The sequence below is a fragment of the Lathamus discolor genome, chromosome 19 (assembly GCF_037157495.1).
Source record: "Lathamus discolor isolate bLatDis1 chromosome 19, bLatDis1.hap1, whole genome shotgun sequence".
NCBI lineage: Eukaryota > Metazoa > Chordata > Aves > Psittaciformes > Psittacidae > Lathamus > Lathamus discolor.
In genome coordinates, this window is record NC_088902.1 from 421051 (window position 1) to 441263 (window position 20213).

The following is a 20213-nucleotide window of genomic DNA, read 5'->3' on the forward strand; positions in this document are numbered from 1 at the left end:
TGTGGGTGCCCACCAGCACCCAAAGGACTCGCTTTGCCTTTGGAAAGATCTGGCTGTGCATGGTCCCGGAGGTCTCCCGCATTTACCCCGTCCCCAGCGCACCCAAGCTGACAGAACAGATGCCCCATGGGTATTGCAGCCCCTTGGGTGGGTGGGTTCCTAGGTCAGACATGCAGCCCCTGCTTCACCTTCCCTGGAAACGGGTGCTCAGAGGCTCTTAACCTCGAAAAACACTGGGGAAAAGCTGCCTCCTGCTTTGCTGTGTCTCTGAGGGAGACATCTGTGGGCCTGGTTGCCTGTGACTCACCTTGAGAGGTGAGGGATGGAGACCCCATCCACCTTGGCACCCGGTGTTGGTGCAGGGAGAGGTGGCTCAGTCAGCCACGGCCGTGGGGCTCTGACCAAGGCAGGATTTGGGTGGGTGCAGCCCAGCTTCCCTTGGCTTTCCAGCACTTTCTCCCCAGAAATGCTTTTCCCAGCCCCATCCAGCAGTGCCTGTGGATGCCCCCACCACAGTGGCCATTGAATCCCCATTTCATGCTCAGGAGCAGAGCTGGGCTCTGGCTCCTTCCCAGAGCAGTTGCCTGTGGCGGTGGGCTGGAGCGCAGGGATGGAGAACAGACACAAACATGTGAAAGAGCCAGAGAGGCAGAAAGGAGAGATTGGAGTGACCTGATTTAATTGGCAGGACTTCAATCGCATAAAATCCCTGCCCATGAGCCCAAACCAAATGGGTGATGTTCTGGCGTATTGGCCCCCATTCAGCAAAGCGTTTATGCAGATACTGACTGGGAACACATGCCTAATGTTAGCCTCACTTTGCAGCACAAACTGAGTCAGAGCGGGGGCTCAGCTGGAAGATCCCCTCCTGGCTTTTCAAACAGCACAGGGTGAAATGCGAGGCTTTATCCAAGTCCTGGGGAGCGCAGGGCCATGCCCCATCCTTCTGCGGAAGTCCCATGAGAACCCAATGAAAGGCACTTCTCATGCGATGGAGCTCCCAGGCAGCTGGAGAAACTGATGCCCACATCCTGCTCCTCCAGGACCATGGGTACTTAGAGGGGACAGGGGCTTGGGGAGCTTCTGGGCAACTGCCTTGTGCACATCACATTCCCCCCCCAAACTCAAGGCCCAAGGGCTGAGCAGGCCCCCAGCCACCCCGAACCACTGCAAACCACTTGGTGGCCATCCCAGCGCTGCTTCCCTGCGTGCAAGCAGCATCAGCCACACAGCCTGTGTGAGCAGGAGGGCAGAGCTGCACCTCCCGCAGTGCAGGAGGCCCCTCGAGCCCTCCCCGGCTGCTGCATCCAGCGCGGCTGCTCCGAGGGCACCGGTAATCACTGGGTACTTGATGGCGGCTCTCAACCCGTCTGCCCCAGGGCTCAGTCTCCTGGCTCAGCCACAAGAGGAAGGATTCAGCTCAGGGAGGAGCGGGGAAAGCTTTGCCAGCCCCAGCCGCGTGGCTGCAGGATGCTCCTGCCCTTGGCTGGGTCCCTCTGCAGAGCCCTGCGGCTCCCGGGCACTGTTCCAGGGCACCCATCACCCCCAAGCATGGGCCTGGAGGAGATGGGGCAGCAGCAGCAGCTCCCTCCCTAGCTGCCAGAGCACCATCGATCGGAGCAGACGGTGCTGCAGAGACCTCGCTCCGGGCTGGAATAACAAGAGAACTCCATAGAAACAGCTGAACCCAGATGAACTGCTCAGGGCTTTCATCCAAGGCTTGGTGGAAGCTTGAACAACGCTGTTAAGCCCAGGTCATTTAATCACTTCTCATTCCAACTACAGGGGGTTCAAAGGTGCTTGTTTGTTCTTAAGACTAATTGAGTTTTTCCTCTGCCACAGACTCCCTGTGGCCTCAGGCAGGTCCCTTACTCAGTGAATGCATAAAGGGGCTGCAGGAAACCTGGAGAGGGGCTTTGGACAAGGGCCTGTAGGGACAGGAAAAGGGGAATGACTTTAACCTGCCAGAGGGGAGACTGAGATGGGATCTTAGGCAGAAGCTCTTCCCTGGGATTCGATGACCATGTGCAGGAGGGGGACACTAAAGCCACCTCACTCCTGGTGATACGGGACAGTGTCATGGTTTAAGCCACTTTCACCCTTTGTTTTAGGTGCAGGAGGAGAGGCATTGCTGTAAACACATCCACTGCAAACAAGGGAAGAGACAAGGAGATGGAGACAGGCATCCCCCTGCTCTACACACGGGTACTATGCTATGGGGAGAGGCTGGCCCCGAGCCTCCTGTGTCTAACACCTTGCTCATAAACAGGCTCCTCCTGTGCACTAGGGCAGCTCCTGCAGATGATGAGTAATGCACATCACCCTCGAGATGCTGTCTTCGGGCAGATGAGCACAGCCTGATCCAGGTTCAGATTGCAGGGGATTTCAGCCGAGGGAGCACTCATTCATTGTCCTTGCTGCTTCAGCAGTTCTTGGGCCTCTCCTGCGCTTGAGGTCACCTGGAACATTATCCCCATGGTGTGAGGGGTTAAACACTTCCCCTGCAGGAGCGGCTCCTTGCAGGCTCAGTGGATGTTTTACCTGCAGCAGTTACACACGGAGCCTTGGCAGGAGCTTCACATTCCCCTTCTTACCCTTCAAGACACAGCATGAACTCCTTGGGGGGCAGCACTGAGGCAGTGCTATAGAGAAGCAGTAGATTTGGAGGGCACCATCACAGCTCATGGGGTTTCTCCTTCCTTTGAGCCCAGCCTGCTCATACAAGCCCAGGCACCAACGCATCTCCCCTTTGTCCTCTCCAGCACTTTTAACCCAGGGCCTGTTTCGCCTCATTGGGCTGCTCCCATCCCACCCCTCCAGCTCTCATGTCCTGCAGCCGGAGCAATAGCTGGGCTAAGGAGGGATGAGGTTTCCCATCCCAGCATCTCCACAGCCCCCTGTGCCAGGGCAGGCAGGACCCTGCCCTGACCTGCCTGGGGACACTTGGAGGGTTCCCCCAGTCCCTGGTGCTCCAAGGCAGGGCTGCTTTAGCTGGGATCCATTCCCAGAAGCAGTTTCCTCCCAGGCATCAGCTAGGCAAAGCCTGACTCTGGTACCTCCCAGTGGGAGCAGGAGCAGCTCCCATCGGCGTCATTCATAGATGGGAATTGGTTTTGGTGTCACGGTTCTTATTATTCTTTAATGATTTAAGGACATAACAGCAGCTCCCTCAGGCAGCGTGATGGAGTCATAAACCCTGGAGGTGTTGGGAAAAGCTGCTGCAGCCCCTTCTCTGGAGCCAAAGAGGAGAAACCCCTTCTTCCCCCCCCCCCCCGCATCTCCCCTGTGCAGGATAAACCCAATCACATCCTAGCGGCAGGCAGTGAGTTATCACTGGTGCAGGACAGAGCCATAACTCAGGCTGGCTCCGGCTGCTCCTGAGTTACAGCATCCCTGCTGCCCGAGGCAGGGCAGCTGCACATTACCCCCGATGCCCCGGGCTCTGCGGGTCTGTGCTGCTGGATCAATGAGCTTTCTCCTTCAGCAGCAATGCCAAGTAAAACCCAACCCGCACAGCCTGAGCCCTGGAGCTTCCCTGTGAGGGGGCTGAGGCCCTGGCACAGGGTGCCCAGAGAAGCTGTGGCTGCCCCATCCCTGGCAGTGCTCAAGGCCAGGTTGGACACAGGGGCTTGGAGCAAGCTGCTCCAGTGGAGGTGTGTGAACGCTGACCTCACTTGATCCGGACCCGTGACTCCTCCATGGAGCAGCACGTTGCCCTGGGGTATCAAGCACCATTAACATGCTATTATTATTATTATGTCCCTAATAATCTTTCAATATGTTTTTACAGCGTCTTTTAGTACTTGTTTTGGGATAATATCCAAATCCTTTGAGATCAATCCATGCCTGTTAAACACCGCCCACAAACACCCCCATCTCCCCCCAGTAAGGGTGAGGGGACAAGCCCAAAGCCATGGATCAGCCAGTGCTGGGGTGCTGGGTCTGGGGTGCAGCAAACCCCTGCACTGCTCAGCCACGGACAGGAGGCCAAGCTTGCTCCAGAGCCAGGGAAAGGAGGCACAGTGAGGACCAGATCGATAAAGACATTTAAGCATCCACCTCTGAGCCCCCATTGATTTTGGTATCTAAATACATTTGGAGCGCTGGGTCTATACAGCCAAGCCAAGGTCACACCAGGAGTCTGCAGCAGCAGAGGAAATTGGACTCTTCAGGACTCCTTTCCAAGGCAGAGGCGAGTGTCCTGAGTTATGGGGCTGTCCTTGTCCCTGCCCACCAGAGCTCATTCCAGGCTGATCAAAGACCATTCACCCCCAGCCTCGAGCCACCTTTGAGAGACCAATGCCAAGCCCCATCCTTTCCGCAGGCAGGAGCACAGAGCTCCCCATTCAGAGCCAGGCAGCAGCCCCAGCCTGCCCTCTCCCAGTTGCTCTCTTGGCTGCTCACACCCCACGTCGGGTGGGAAGGGGAAATGTTCTTCTGGTTCCTTTCTTTCTCTGCTTTGGGGCTGGTTTACAGCCACTATAAAAGCCGATCGTAAATCAGGGGCCATGCTATAAAGATGCAGAAACAGCCATAGTTAGAGCCCAGGAAAGACTGACTCCCTCTGCCAGCCCCAGGAGCACAGGAGGAGCAGCTCCCTTCATCTTCTTCATCTTTATGGCCACCCTGGGAAGCGAGTTACAGGGGGAAGTGAACCTGATGGAGTCCCCATTGTACGAACACAGCGGCTGAATGAGGTGGCCTTTATATGGAATGTGCTTTGCATGGCAGGGATTTGATGTGACTCCCTCCCGCTCCTCTCTGGCTTCACCCCCTCCCACTCTCCAATTTACAGGCAGGAGATTGGTCCAAGGGGAAATAAACTTCCTACAGAGAACAGTGTTCGGTGGTAAGGAAAGGAGGACCCAGTGCAGCAAATGGGAACTCGTGTGCTGTGTGCTGCTCTAAGAGTCAGATTTGTTTCTTTTATTGCCAGACAAGAATGTAATTAAAAGGCTGCAGCATCAGCCCGTTGCAGCTGAACTTGTTGCGTTCGTTAGCGCATCATTAACACCTTTGGCGTCTGCATGTCCTCATCTCCCAGGTCCAGCTACGTCTTCCACTGCCTCCTCCCAGGTGTGGAATCAGTCTTGGAAGGTAGAAGGGATGTACTGGGAAGATGGTGCTTTGGGAGCTGCTTTGGGAGCTGCTTCCTTCTGGGCTGCAAAATTAACTGTGTGCTTTCAGTTTGCTTTCCCAACATCCTGCAGGGATATAGGAGCGGGGACCCTTGCCCATGCCCATCTCCCACCCCGTGCAGGCTCATGCTGGAACCCCCTACCTGGGGACATCAGCCCCAGCTAACAACAAATCCCATCTAGAGGAGAGAAACTCCTTTGGACAAGGGCCTGTAGGGATGGGGCTTGGAGCAAGCTGCTCCAGTGGAAGGTGTCCCTGCCCATGGCAGGGGTTGGAACTGGATGAGCTTTAAGGTTCCTTCAACCCAACCCATTCCATGATTCGATGATCTATGAAACCCAGCAGAAATGCGAGGGGATGGGCAAGAGGGAAGAACACAAGTGATGGTCTGTGTGGCCCTGAGTGTCCGCGGGTGTCACCATCACAGGGACCCCGCTGCCGCCGGGTGCATTTTGATGCTGCTCAGAGGGAGGATTCCAGCACGAGGCAGAGGCAGTGCCTTGTCCCGTGAATTGTGTTATCTGTCACCGTTACCATGGCGATGGGAGCCACCTTCTCTCCCCTTGTGCGCACATGGGTGCTGCTGACACAGGCATGGGTCATGTATGAGCTCACAAGCACACACGCTCAGCACACACGCGTGTTCACCCGCAGGCACGTGTGCTCCTGCACTCACATGCCCGCAGACGTGCACATGCGTGCACACTCACATGCATGCACACGAGCACACACACATGGAGCTTTTCCCCCCTCTCCCTTTGTCTCCCCTTTCCATTCGAGGGCAGGCTCCACAAGGCTGGGCTTGCTCCTCACAGGGTGCTGCTTCCTTCCCATCTTCCAGACTGGAAAACGAGCTGCGTCCTGCTGTTGTGTTTTCCCGAGATTCTGCAGGGACATGAAGCGGGTATTCCAGGGGAAACAACCTGCCCCATCCCCTCCCCATCCCCCTCCCCATCCCCATCCCCAGACCATGCTTACTCCTCACAGGCTGCTGGCATCAGCACTGGGGGCTGAACACTGGCCCCGTGTCCCACCATGGGGCAGGAGATGGATATTTGGCTGCTGAGTTTGCTGCTGGAAGAAGAGGAGAGAGAAAAGGAGCAGGCATGGAGGTGGGGGTACCTCTGAACAGCCCAGAGGGTGATAAAGCTGGGTAATGCTGGGTGCTGGGGCCGTTGCCAGGCCCCTCGCAGGCAGGACCCCACGGGCCTGGTGCTGGGTTTGCTGCATCGTGACCCCGCAGCGCTGCCTCCTTCACTGAAACAGATCCCTCATCGGCCATGCCCCTGGGCTCTGCCCATGGTCCTCAGCTTCCCTGTTCCCACCAGTCTCAGCCTCCCAGCTCCTCCTGGCTTGTATCAGGCTTACCATGAGCCCCATGCAGAGATGCTGCCCCCCTTGCATTGCCCCATCCCCAGAATAGCCAGGAGGGGAGCGCAAGGCTTCCTCCTATCTTGGGTTGTTTCTAAACTGGAATCTCTGCTGAATCTGATAATTAAGTTCTTTGCCTGCAACTAATATTGTGCTGCTAATTCCTCCCCAGAATGATTCCTCCAGCACTCACAGAGGTTATGTTCACTGGCATCCTTCCACCGCTCCTTTATAATAAAAGAAGAGCCCTTTTTAATCACTGCAAATGAGTCATCTATGAGCAGCCCTTGTCTGTCCTCGTCCTCTGCCTCACCACGGCCCCACTGTGAGAGGGAGTAGCAGAGAATCGTAGAATGGTCTGGGTTGGAAGGGACCTTAAAGCTCCCCCCGCTCCAACCCCTGCCACGGGCAGGGACCCCTTCCCCTGGAGCAGCTTGCTCCAAGCCCCTGTGTCCAACCTGGCCTTGAGCACTGCCAGGGATGGGGCAGCAGGGTGTGATGGGTGGGACTGGGCTGTGGATCTCTGTTAGTGCGGTGCCGCTGAGGCTCAGCCCCCTGCACGGATGCCCCGGGTCCTGCGAGGGGCAGGAGGCTGCGATCGGATCCAAGCGGCTGCTTGCTCACGCACAGCATTGAAGGCTCAGGAGCCTTGCGGGGTTTCCCCTCTCCCTGTTTCTGCTGTTCTCTGGTTTTATGAATGACACCCGGCTTGCACTGAGCAGAACCCAGGGGTGCAGCAAAACCCCGAGCGCTGGCGCTGCCTTCGAGGAGGGATTCACAGCAGCTCTTCCCGGGGGCAGTGATGCCACAGCAAGCGGAGCTGGCTCAGACCTGGAGGAGCAGCAGGGCATGGCCCTGCTTCAGCTGCCCCCTGCACCAGGCACAGGCCTGGATGTCCTCCCTGGAACAAGACTGGACCCGGGCATCACCTCCGAGCTGCTTCCAGGTTCTCTCAGGACCAGGGCTCCCCCCCGACATCTTTGATCTCAATTCCCATTCATGCCAGTGAAGCGGGGTGGGAGCAATCGCTCTCCCTGCCTGTTGGGAGCTGGCTTAAGCATGGCTGGAAGGCAAAACCCATCAGAATTAAGAGGATGATGCACATTCCGCATGTGCAAAGAGGGGAGAGGAAGCCGGGACCGAGGTTTTTTTTGGTGCACTAGAACACACTTGTGCTGCTTTCACGTGTCTCAGGGGGCTGATTTCTACCCAGGCTGGGCAGAATGAGCCCTTTGCCCCTACTCTGCTCCCAGCTCCTGGTGACACAGGGGTTGAGCACAGGGCAGAGCATGGGGTGATGGTGACAATCACAGCTGCCTTAGAGCCGCCCAAGTGCATGGGATGCATCCTTGGATGTGTCAGTGCCCAGTGCCAAGGACCAACCCCAGTGACAGCATGAGCTGGACACGGAGCCAGAGCTGATCCAGGGGAAGGAGTGGGATTGCAGCCCTGGAAAGCAGATGGGAGCTGGGGGAGCTGGAGCCAGCTCCAAGGCTGGCAGGCAGTGCAGGAGGAGGAGGCTGCGCGGTTGCCATGGCAATCAAGCATCTACAAATTCCGGGATTATTTATCCTCAGTTTTGTTTGGGCTGAGCAGGAGTGGATCCTGCTGCTGGGCTGAGGGTGCTCGGCTCTGGTGCCACGGGGCGCATAGGAGATAGGATGTGCAACCAAAGTCATGTCTGCGGGTCCCCTGCTCAGCTCCCAAAAGGAGACCTTCAAAAAGAAGAGCTCACGAGTACGAACTCTACCCAAAACTGCTGAGTTTGGGCTGGCTCATTTGCTCTTTGCCTTCCCTGACGCGTGCTAGCCCCAAATCTCCTGCAGATCTGTAATTACCTGGCACTATGAGGCCATGCTGTTAAATCTGGCACGTGCAATACAGGTTTGGGCTTCTTTACGCAGTTAGTTTTGGGGTTAGATGTGGATTGGGCCCTAGATTTGCCTGTGGGACCTGAGTCACTGCTGGTGGCTGCCTGCTGGGAATGCTATTTCCCAGATTCAGGAGAGGTGATTGCATGCGACCCTGATCCATGGCATTTCACACCACCTCCCTCGCTCCCTGGCTGGAGCACTGGGGCATCGCACATGCTTGGAGCCGTATCCAGCTGCAAGATCCTTTGCAAGGAGGCAGCCCACATCCTCCCTCTCTGGGGCTCGCCGGCGCTTGCAGAGATTAAAGATGCTTGATGCAGAGCCCCAGCTCTTGTCTCTGCAAAGCTGCTGTCACTCAGGCTATGGGAAACAAGGGGCCGCGGGGAGGTTTGGAGCTGCTGCTGGCTGGGAGCTTCTCGGCAAGGTGTAAAACAGAACGAGTGTCACTTCTGGAGCTGTTAGAGAGCATTCACCAGCTCATGTCACCCGCTGTCAGCTTCCAGCCGCCTCCCCCTCCATAAGAGCCATTGCTGTAATTGCTCCTAAATCTGATAAATGATTCTTTTTGATGCCTTCAGTGTCAGTGTTATGTAAATCCCTGTGTAAGGATGCTGTATATTTTATGGATCGTGTGTTTGCCGACATCTTGGGGTGTGTGTGAGCAGCTGAAGGGATCCCTTTGATTGTCAGATCAAAGAATCACGAGAAACATTAAGGACAATACTAGCAAAAGCCCCAAAACCTCAAGGAAATCAGGAGCCTGTGGGTAAATTGATTTGATTTTGCCAATAGAAGTGAGTATGAAGTATTAAAGCTCCTGCAATTGTACAAAGAAATGCCATTATTTAAGGAACAGATGGGCTATTTTCCAAGGGGAAATGATGGGGGGGAGCAAGCAAGGGGAAGGTGGCCAGAGACAAGGGGCTCAAGGTGGTTTAGCAGGGGCTCCTGTGCTTCTAAACGGAAATGGTTTGGGAACATGCTCCAAGCTGGCAGGGCCTGAGCAGTGCTTTGCTCAAAGTGGCTTTGTATCTCAGACTATCTCCAGTCTCACTGGATGATGAGATGTCCAGAAAGAGCCATGGCAATGCCTTCGTTCAGCTGGGTTTGATGGTGATGCACCAAATGCAGCTGGTTTCAGGGTACAGGAGGAGAGGACATCCGTATGCAAGCCCCTTTCCTCAGCTCCTGGACTCAAGTGCTCCTTCTTTGACCCCATCTCCCAAGGACTCCATTGCCCTTCTTGTATTGCTTGGAGCAGTGTTTGATTTCCCTGGGCATTCCCGGGTGAGCTCTGTTGCTCCAGATGGGACTTGCTCAGCTCTTCCAGGCATCAGTTTGACCAGGCTCCCCCTGCCCAGGGCCCGCAGCCGCCGGGGTCCCTGCTCCAAGTGGAAGCAGCTGCACTCAGAGCCCATACATGAAGACATGGTCCTGCCGAGGGGAGCCATGCTCACACGCAGCATCGCTGTACATTAACACAGAAACACCACGAGCAGTGCTCAGTGCCCAGCACCCAGGCGTGCGCGCGCACGCACTGGAATGGGTTACCCAGGAAGGCTGTGAGTGCTCCATCCCCAGCGGTGTTCAAGGCCAGGTTGGATGAAGCCTTGGGTGACATGATTTAGTGTGAGGTGTCCCTGCCCACGGCAGGGCGGTTGGAACTGGGAAGGTCCTTTCCAAGCCAAACTATTCTATGATTCTATGATGTGCAGCCGCCTGCACACGCATGAACACGTGTGTGCTCACACACAGATGGGCTCTGCCGGTGTGCGCACACACAGCATCTCTGAGGTCTCAGCCCAGGACACGATGAAGCTCAGTGAAGCAGAATTGGGAGCGCAGGAGCACTGCCAGCGAGCAGCAAAGTCAGAGCCCAGGTATCTGTCAACAGCCCGGCAGGTTCAATACATCAGGCATTAGCCCGCGGCAGAGCTCCACAGAGCACTTGGCATTTAATCCTCCTCTCCCCAGGCCCTGCTCAAGGACGGGCTTGCTTGGACATGCTCGGACAACCACAAACGATTGCACACTCGGGCTTGTCCAAGCACCCTCAGCACGCTTGCATGGGGATGAGGCACAAGCATCCCCTGGCTCTGGCTGTGCCGCACGCTGTGTGACCGTGGCTGGCGTCGCTCGCTGTGGCATGCACACAGCTCTGCATGGACATGCATCCATCACGTGTGGTTTATAACCTGGGTGAGCACAGGGATTCCATCACTGCTGGGACACGCTGGGGTGCTCAGGGACTTGCACACCCACGCTGGGCCCCAAGGACCATGAAGAGGGTCCCCGCTAAGGATGAGCTTGCTCCCTGACTCCTGCCCTATCCCACTCCCTTACACTGAAGCACAGGCAGTGCTCGCTCCTCTGTCCTTACCCTGTCCCTGTACGTGGCCAGACACTGAAGCAAGGCTCAGAGCCAAGCAGGATGGCACAGGAAGGGCAACTCTGCCCTCTCCATGGCTATGAGATACGGGGATCCCAGCACCCCGTCCCTGCCAGCCATGGGAAAAAGCATCTGTTTGGGATTTATCTCTTGGAGCCACCAGCCCGGCTGCCTGTGCTGCCAAGGGCTTCAGCTCCAGCAGCCTCTGCTAATCTGGTGGTTGGAGGGAGAAACAGGGCCCTGCTCTGCATCACCCTGTGCCTGGGCTGGAGCGAAAGCTTCTTGCTCCACCCTCAGAGCCCTGCAAAGCCCTCTGCAAAGGAGGAGTTAATGGGAAAGTGTTTTCACAAGTGCTGGACCAGAGGAGTCTCTGGACAGGTAACTGAGGACAGAGCCACTCAGCGCCTTTCAAACCCTCCGTGGGCAGCGGCTCCTCACGGGTGCCACCACCCTAAGTGGGAAGGAAGCGTTTAGCAGAGTGCATTGAATGGAGGAAGGAGAGAGGAGGGGAAGTGCAGGGAGCACACGGATCAAAGGTACATAGCGGGGACAAAAAGGGCTCTGAAATGGGGGAGCGTGCAATGGGGAGAGCAAGGGCTTCTGCTAGTCTGAGGCCCAGGGAATAGATTCAGACATTCTCTATGGGGAGGAAGCCAACTGATGGGTAAAGCATTGGGCAGGATTCAGCCGATCTTGGCTGATCCCCTGATGCGACTTTGGCCGAGGTGCCGTCAGAACGAGGTGTTCCACAGGTTTTCCCCAAAAGCTGAGTGCGGAACCCAGCGGGATCCTCCTTGCATTCATCCGTCAGGCACCATTGGAGCTGAGCACATTCCCACCCGCTCTGGGTAGGAGCCCACGTCCCACTGACTGCGGCTGACGCTCTTCTGACAGTCCCCGGTGTTGACATCCTTGGGAAGAGCAGCAGCAGGATCCGATCACAAAAATAGATCCCAGTTCTACATCTATATTTAACACTCTGTGTTCTCCTTGGAATGGACTCAGTCTACGGCAATTAACTAATGATGAGGATGATTAAAGCTTGCTCCTGCGCTTTACATTTATAGCATCTCTCCCACTTCTTTTCTGCATAATAACTCCTTTCCTTTGCAGCACCAGCAGAGCATTCCCAGGAAAGCAAGAGGTAGAAGGCACGGGAAATTAGAAAGGTGGCCCACTAAATGGGTCAGGGAAGTGAATACACCTGAGATTTGCCTATCCCCAAACCAGGAGAGCATCAGTCCCAGCCAGGATTTCCCCACAGCTCCCAGGTGAGAGTGGAGCTCCAGCATGGGCTGTGCAAGCACAAGCTACTAATGGGGCTTGAATAATGGCCAACTGGGATTGCTCAGGGGATGCATTCTGGTTCTGTCCTCAGCAGTGTGGGGAATGCTCTGGGCTGTGCTGGTTTTACATGGTGGTATGGGCAGAAAGCACTGGTTTCCCATGCAAAGGTGCCATTTGATTGCTTTAGGGAAGAAAGAAGGGGGAAAATTAAAACCCACTGGAATAAAACCAGATGTGAGATAAAGAGGAGGAAGAAATCTGGCTTTTGAAGCCACATTTCTGCTGCCCTGCTTGAAGGGCAGGGGAGTGAGCAGCCGCTGCTCATGGGGTGGCTGGAGAGCATCTGGGTGACCATCAGTTCTGGGATCTGCTCTTCTGCAGAGCCCCAGCACCCCTTCAGCGGTGAGCAGCGCTGCTCATGTCCCTGCGGGTGGAAACAGAGCATGAAATACAGAAAGAATCAAGTAAAATAATTACAGGTTACCAGAAATTAATGGCAGCTGTGTAAACAGCCTTGAGGAGGGTGCGCGGAGCAACATTCATTACTCCACATGCTCCGTGCTTGCCCACTTCTCTGGATGCATCGGCAGCCACCACGGATCAGTGATGGGATGGGCCAGTGGCGAGGGCTCCCTGGACACTGCAACCATCACTGCCCTGAGGTTACATCGTGAAGAAGCTGGGGAAGGCTGGAGGGGAGGGTCTGATGTTTGCTCCTTATAGAACCGTGGAATGGTTTCTGTTGAAAGAGACCTTAAAGCTCATCCAGTTCCAACCCCTTCCACTGGAGCAGCTTGCTCCCTGTGTCCAGCCTGGCCTTGACCACTGCCAGGGATGGGGTAGCCACAGCTTCTCTGGGCACCCTGTGCCAACAGAGTAAATGCCTCACAGGAAATCATTTTCTGGACAAATCTTGGCCTGAAACTTGCTTTTGAGCAGGTTCCGAGTTTCCTGGCCAGGTCTTCTCTTAAAAATCAATTGTGGAAGAACTCCTGCATCAGCTTAAACAGGGGCTAATGCACAGGCAGCAGATGGGAGATGTGCAGCATGAACCGCCTCGGTGAGCTGCGGTTCAGTTACTCCTCCTGTGCCCCTGCTCCTCAGCGGGATGGCTCTGTGAACGCTCACGGTAGTGAGCTCTGAATGCACGTTCCGGAACCATCTCTGAAAGTAGCTTTGAATTTGGCTGTTTGCTCGCACACATGCGCCAAGAAGTTCATTAGTAAACTATTAATGGAAAAGAACACAAAGTCTGAGCTCTGCTTTCATCAAGATTGACATCCAACACCTGAGAAGTGTTGGAAATGAAGGCGCTCGGCACCTGTGGGAGAGCTGCTCTGCAAATAAAGCTGCTGCACAGGAGGAGCTGCTTCCCTTAATGATGCTGCCAGACCTCCAGAGCCTCAGTACAGCCCTGGGGGACTGCTGGGGTCCATGTCCCCTCTCCTGAGCGTGCCAGCAATGATGGTAACCACAGCTCTTGGTGTTGCCTGGTCCCAGCTCTTGCAGAAGACAGGATGGGAGCTGCAGTGGTGATCCTGGCCTGCCCTCTGGATGTGTGTGATGTGGTAAGGAGGGAAAGCCGGAGGGAGGGAGGGAGGGTGCGGTGCTGTTGCCCATGCACAGGCAGGAGCTTTTGGGGAGGTGCAGCTCCCGAAAGGGCTCATCTCAGCATGTTTGGCTGGATTTGGGAGCAACCGGTAGCCACCAGGTACTGCTGTGAAGTCTGGCTTTGGGATGCCAGTAAGGAAGGTGAAGCAATGAGCAGAGAGGCATCCTTATGGCTAAAAGCAGCAGTCAGTGCCTGCAGTGCACCCGTGCAGTTGGGTTTGTGTGTCTGTAGTAGGTGGTCCTGATTTCCTCAGCTCTCTGCTCACTTGGTTGGAGCTGGTGCCTGACTGTGTGGGATGTCCTCAGAGGAAGGGCTGCACAGTCAGTTCCAGCTGAGCTCTGTCACCCTTGGTGCCTGGAGGTGCATGTTCCTGCCCTGCTGGGGAGGAGGTGCCCAATGAGGGACACACAGGTGTCACCGGGGAAGTTGTAAATGATATTCCATGCTTTGCGGTGCCAGCTCTGTTGTCTCTGTTCATGCTATATAAATATTTATGGCTCTTAATGCAGAGGTTTGTCACATGTAATGACGTGATGCTAATGGGATGCTGTCTATAGGTGACAAGCTGCACCACAAAGGGAAGCAGCTAACATCCTCCCCTGCTCCTGGGGAAAGGGCATTAGCAATGCTTGCCATGCAGCTGGAGGACCAGGGAGCTGGGGGTGGGAGAGTGATTTCCTCCCCAGCGTGACAGAGGTAGGGGAAGCTCTGGAAGTTAGTTTAGCCTTTCTGCTGGCTCCAAGATGGGAGCGGGTGTGAAACCTACCCCATGAGCACCCCTTGCTGCAGGCCCAGGGCAGCAGTGAGCGTGCTCTTGGGTGCTGCTCAGAGGGTCTCCAGCTTTGTCCCCCAACAGCAGCACTGGGCCACTGCTGCCTCGGTGGGTGCAGAAAGGTCTGTCCAGGGCTGTTCCCATCTAACCCTGTTCCGTGCTCGGGGTGGAGGGGAAGGCAAGAGGGGTCCTCAGCCCTTCTCCCGCACAACCCCATTGTTATTGCTTGGTCAGGGTGGGCTCTGGGTGGTGATATCCTCCACGGAGAGCACTGCGCTGCAAGTGCCCTCTGCAATGATGCTGAACCCCTGGACCACACCAATGCATGTGAGCCATCGAGGGCATTACAGTGCCATGCAATGGGGTGCAGCCCCACTCACACACACACCACTTGGAACCTCCTAATAATACCCCTGTGCCTCCTCCTCAGCCACACCAGGTTTTCCCAATTGTTCTGTGCGGTTCAGCTGCTGGAGGCATAGGAACAGTCTCCCAGGCTCTGTGGTAGCATCAGCATTGTTCTCCTCACCTCCTGAGTCATTCCGCCATCGCACAGGGCCAGCACAAAGGTCAGGAGATATCAGATGCAGCCCAGCCAATGTGTTTGCTTGGGTTGTTTTGCATCTGCGCTTCATCTTCAGACAAGTTGAGGAGCGGGGGAAGGGAGGGAGCCTAATAGGATTAATCCTCTGGATTCATTACGCAAAAGCCTGGTGCTCTGCCAGTCTTTCTGCCAAGTAAATGGTCAATGCTTTTCTTTAATAGCATTAAGCAAAATTACAAATCACAGCGTTGGTTAATCAATCTCAATGGGTTTCTCTGTATTTTAGCTGTCTCCTGGAAGAGTCTGTAGCAGCTGCTGCTTCTCTGCTCCTGGTTTTTGGCATTAGCTGGAATTACTGGAGAGACCCTGGTTATTTTTCCTCTTCTGAGGGCTTGGCCTGGAGGGCTTCTGTAATGAGCTCATGTCAGCAGCAAGGACCAGGGCTTGGTTCAGCCCATCTCAGAGCCCTGGAGCTGGGAAAGGCTGAGCACCAAAAGCAAAGCTGAGCATGGCTGTGGTGGGCGACAGGCATGGCAGGGCTGCTGCCTGGGTAGGTGCTGAGCTTTAGAAGTAAATACACACTCTTCAGTGCAGGCAGGCATGGGTTTTATGCCAGGCAGCAGTTTGGAGCCAAAGCAAGGCCCGCTTTGGTCTTGGTTTTATTTCAGTATTGCTTTATGTGAGTGTTTCTATGTATGCATTTATAGTGATGCCTTGCAGACAGTGTGTAGCTGTATAACAAACTCTCTAACACATGACTGTCTGCATGTACCACATGTATAGCTCTATTCTGCGCATCACCAGGGTGATGCACATCTGTTTGCCCACCCATAGGTCTGCAGGGTGCCTGCTGGAGGAGGTACCTTGCTCTTAGGAAGCCAGGCTGTGGGGTGGGCGCTGCTGCAATCAGTACCGGCAGCAAGTGCCTGTGTTGGGTGATGAAGGAGCTCAGAGCGCGTTGTGCTGGGACTGAGCGCAGGCTGGAGCCTGCAGCAGCTGCCCCTCCTTTGGGTTCTGTGTGGTTATGTGGGGGGAAAGAGCTGCGATGATGAAAAGAGCAGCCCAGGGAGGAGATGTTTGTGCAGCAGGGTCCCCGGGCTGACTGCGTGGGTGCTCCTTGGATGGCGCAGTGTGGGTGAGCACAGGGAGCCAGAAACATCGCAGGAGCAGGCAGGGAAGAAGGCAGAAAGCCCGGAAGAGCCAAGGAAGCTCTGCTAACCTGGCCTCGGCATTCCAGGGGCTGGGTGGGGATAAGACTTGGAAAACTGAGCTTGGAAGCTGCCTTGTTCTGCTCACTGCGTGCTGTGCTGGAGGAAGGACCTGAGTAATAAGCAGGTTTGCTTCCAAGAGCTGCCCATTTACCACTTACTTCATTCTCTTGAGAACAACCAAATACACTTCCTGAGTCCAAAGTACTAATTAAGTTTAAGGTCACTTCTAGCTTATTTATGGGTTTTCCTGGCTAAGGTATGAATATTCACATCAGTTAACAGATGGACTTCATCTTAAAGGTCTCTTCCAACCTAAAGGATTCTATGATTCTATAATATATGTAGGTGAGTGCTCTGAGCTGGGACATGACTACCCAGGCCTGGGCTTTTAAAGACATTTTTGACACCTTTATTATATACCAAGAGGAAATAATGCCAGTGCTGGAAGGGAAGGGCAAGCCAGCCTACCTGGGGTAGGGATGTACCCTGGGATGCCAGGAGCCACACCATCTGCTTTCCCTCTGCCTGTGCACTGAGCTGAGCGGAGTAGCTCTGAGGAGGGCTGGCTGCAGGAGAGGGATCCAACCAGCGATGTGCAGGTGCCTTGGAGGGGTTACGGATGAGCGATGGACTTGCACGTGGCTGCTCTGGTGCAGGGACACCTGAAGCGTGGCATTCCCAATGGGATGTGCAAACACTGGGAGCCTGCTGCATGACTACAAGGGCATGGCAAAGGAGCTGATGGCAGAGCCATTTCCATTAGGGAAGCTGAGAAGAGGAATGGAGCTGCTGAGCTTCCCTTGGTGCACCAGCTTCCTCCTCACCTCATCTAAAATTAACTTCACTGTTCAGCTGCATTTAAGCAAAACCAGTTGCCATGACCACGCCAGGGGCTCCTAGATATAGCGAGCGAGGTAATCAGTTGAAGTGAATAGCCACAGAGCTGATGCTTGCTGTAGGTTACATGTGAAGTTCATTGACTTGTTAAACCTAATGGACTGTATTGCCTAGGAATTGGAAATGTAAATTCTCCCTTTTGGTGGCTGGGGTTTGAATCGGGCTGGGGAAGCTGGAGGAAAATATCACATCCAAAGAGGGAGTGCCGTGGATAATGGGAGCCCATTGCTGATCAGAGGGGAGCTCTGTGCAGGTTCAAGCCGTAGGTTTGCTGCAAGGCATCTTGCTGAAAGCTGCACCCCCCTTGCCTCTGAGAGGGACGCTGATATTTATAGTGCCTTTTTAATGCTTGCTTTGCTGGGGCTTATTAGCTCTGCTATCCTGCTCTGAATTAAATGAGGTATCTGGTTCTGTTGGTGGCTCGCAAGGCTTAAAGGCAGGAAAAGAGACCTGTTTCTATGGCGCAGCCTGTGAGCATTCAGGAGTCCCAGGGCACAGTGACCTTTCTTTGCTTAGCTTACTGTAAGCCTGCCTTGAACCTACTCCATAGAGTGTGAGCCCTACGCTCCCGCTTGCCCCGGTGTGTGTGCTTGTTCTCAGCATCCTGAGCTCTCCAGGATTCCCTCTGAGAAGGCTGCAAACATGCAGGTAGGCACAACATCCCCTGCTTGCTCATCCGGCATCTCCACTGAAGTATGGAGGAAGCTGAGTCATCTCCTGCCATCCTCCTCCTCGCTCCTATGCCACATCCCACCTCCTGGAGTAGTTTGTGGTGCTGCTGGAAGAGCTGGTCCAGGCACTGGAGTGGCTTTTGGGATGTCTGGATTCAGGTCTCTTGTTCTGCCATGTGTTTCCCAGGCAGTAAAACCATGCTTTGCAATGCCTGTTCTAACCTTAAACTAAGGTGTCCTTGTGTGCTATCAGTATGTGACACTTCTGGTGCTGGAGTGTTCTATTTATTAAGTTAATCTCTCTCTAATTCAGCTTCAACCAACTTACAAAAGGAAACGGACATTATTCAGTCCACTTAGGGCATGCAGCAATTGGAATTTGACTCTTCTACTAGCCTGGGACTTTTAATGGGCATCTAACACATCACCAGCCTCTTTTATCACCTTGATTTGTACTAACACAGTAGTGGCTTTGTGCAGAATGTCTCTATCTGTCCATATGGATAATTATGGACCCATATGGACATTATGGCCTAGTTCATCACCTGGCATAAATCAGAGCTGCCCCATTCTCAACGTTGTTACCCTGATTTACATTGAGCCAGAATCCACTCTCAAGGCTTCTGACACTGAGTAATAAGCCTTGTTGCAAATGGAGGTGGCATTGACTTTGCTGTGACACTGCACAACCTTCAGGTCCTCATTGTGCTGGCTCATGCATCCATAATGCTACCGTTTATTCATACAGTGAGGCAAGCTAATGTGTTTATTAGCAACCTCTCTGAGTCTATGATCAGCCAAGTAGCACCCATTGGAATACTGCAGGGAATTGGCCACTCTGTGTGTGGTGGCATCAGATGTGTCACATAATGAACAGGAGCTGTGCCTTCAAAGGGGGCCTTGCTAGAGCTGCTGCTGTGGTCTGGGGTCTGCACCTTCATCTGTCCCTACACAAACGGGGCTGGATTTAGATGCGAGTTATCTCATCCCTTCCAGTTTAGCCTCAAAACCCCGAGGTGGAGCAGGTCCGTTAGCTCTGGACCACACAAGGCACAAGAGCAGCAGCATCCTGCCTGCAGCCACAGCTCCCTGGCTCTGAGCGCCAGGCTCCCGGTACCCCTGTGCTCACTCCTGGTTTCACCCCGGCTGGTGCCACTCAGGGCTAAGCTCGTTTTAAAACGCGATCGTGCCTCAGGCCGGGGCGGGGGCTGTTTGTAATGAAGGGGGTGTCCGCACGCTGCTGCCTGAGGGCACTGAGAGCAGATCTCCCGCATCCAGCCTCCCTCGCCACCTCCTTTAAACCCCATCAGCTGCTGCCTATCAGGGGACACTTAAGGAAACCTTTTAGTCAATATTGCCTTGAGAAATGCTCCAGTTGAGAGCCTTTTAATGCCTTCCCATCCCCAGGGTGTGGAGGAGGCCAGCGCAGAGCGGGAGGCCGAGAGAAAACCTCCAGCTCTTTCATCTCCCGCATGATGAAAGCGGGAGGATGAAAACCCAGGCGGTGCTGCCGGCTGGAGAAGTAAATGACTTCTTCCTGGGGGACCGGAGCAAGGATCTGAGCGCGGCTCTGCTCCTCCACGGGCTCCGCTTTCCCGGCGAGAAGCGGATTGGGAAGGAGGAGAACCAGGACCCCGAGCCCTTTGTAACCGAGCCCGGAGGAGCGAGGAGGGGTCCCTGTGAGGGGCGGGGGTGCCTGTGTCAGCACGCTCACACTGAGGGCTTTCGTGGGGCTCGGTGTACGCGAGCGCAGATTCCCCCTACGCGACCGGGTCCCAGTGCCTGAAGCGGGGCTCCTGGGCTCACTCTTCCTTGCAGTGCTTTTAGCTCCTGTTCGCTTGTCCCTTCTCCTGGGGCAGGAGCAGCGCTTAGAGAGTGGAGGCACGGCCCTGGGGACCCGCACTCCTTCCATGGGGAAGGAGGGAGAGGAAGGATTTGTCTGTCACTCTTTCCTTGCAATGGATGCTCCCCTGGAGGGCTGCCCCGGAGCCCTGGGGGGGGAATCCTTTCTTTAGCTGTTGATACGCATTGCTGCGCTGTGCATAAATAAGGGAGAACAAGTTGGCTTCTATTTTTATAGAGACCTCTTATCTGTCTCTCAACTGTCTTGGTCTTTTGTATTCCCCTTTTCTTCCCTATCCCTCCCCCTCCAGTCTGTCTCTTCTCCGTTCTGTGTCTCTCCATTTTTCTTCCCTTTGCAGCGTCTCACTAATTCAGTCTGCTGCTTCGTGTTTGTGCATACATGGAACGAATACGCCATGGTAGGAGTGCTAAATATTAGACATTTTGTTGTCATTGAAGCCTTGGGCACCAGAATCTGTCTGTATGAGTAGGAGGGAGTGTGCGATGTGCACCAAGGTGTGTGGGGCCTGCTGCAGTGGCTGTGCAGTCACTGCCTGGGCTGGCAGCACGTTGTGGGTCCACACTGGGCAATGTAAGCGAGTTT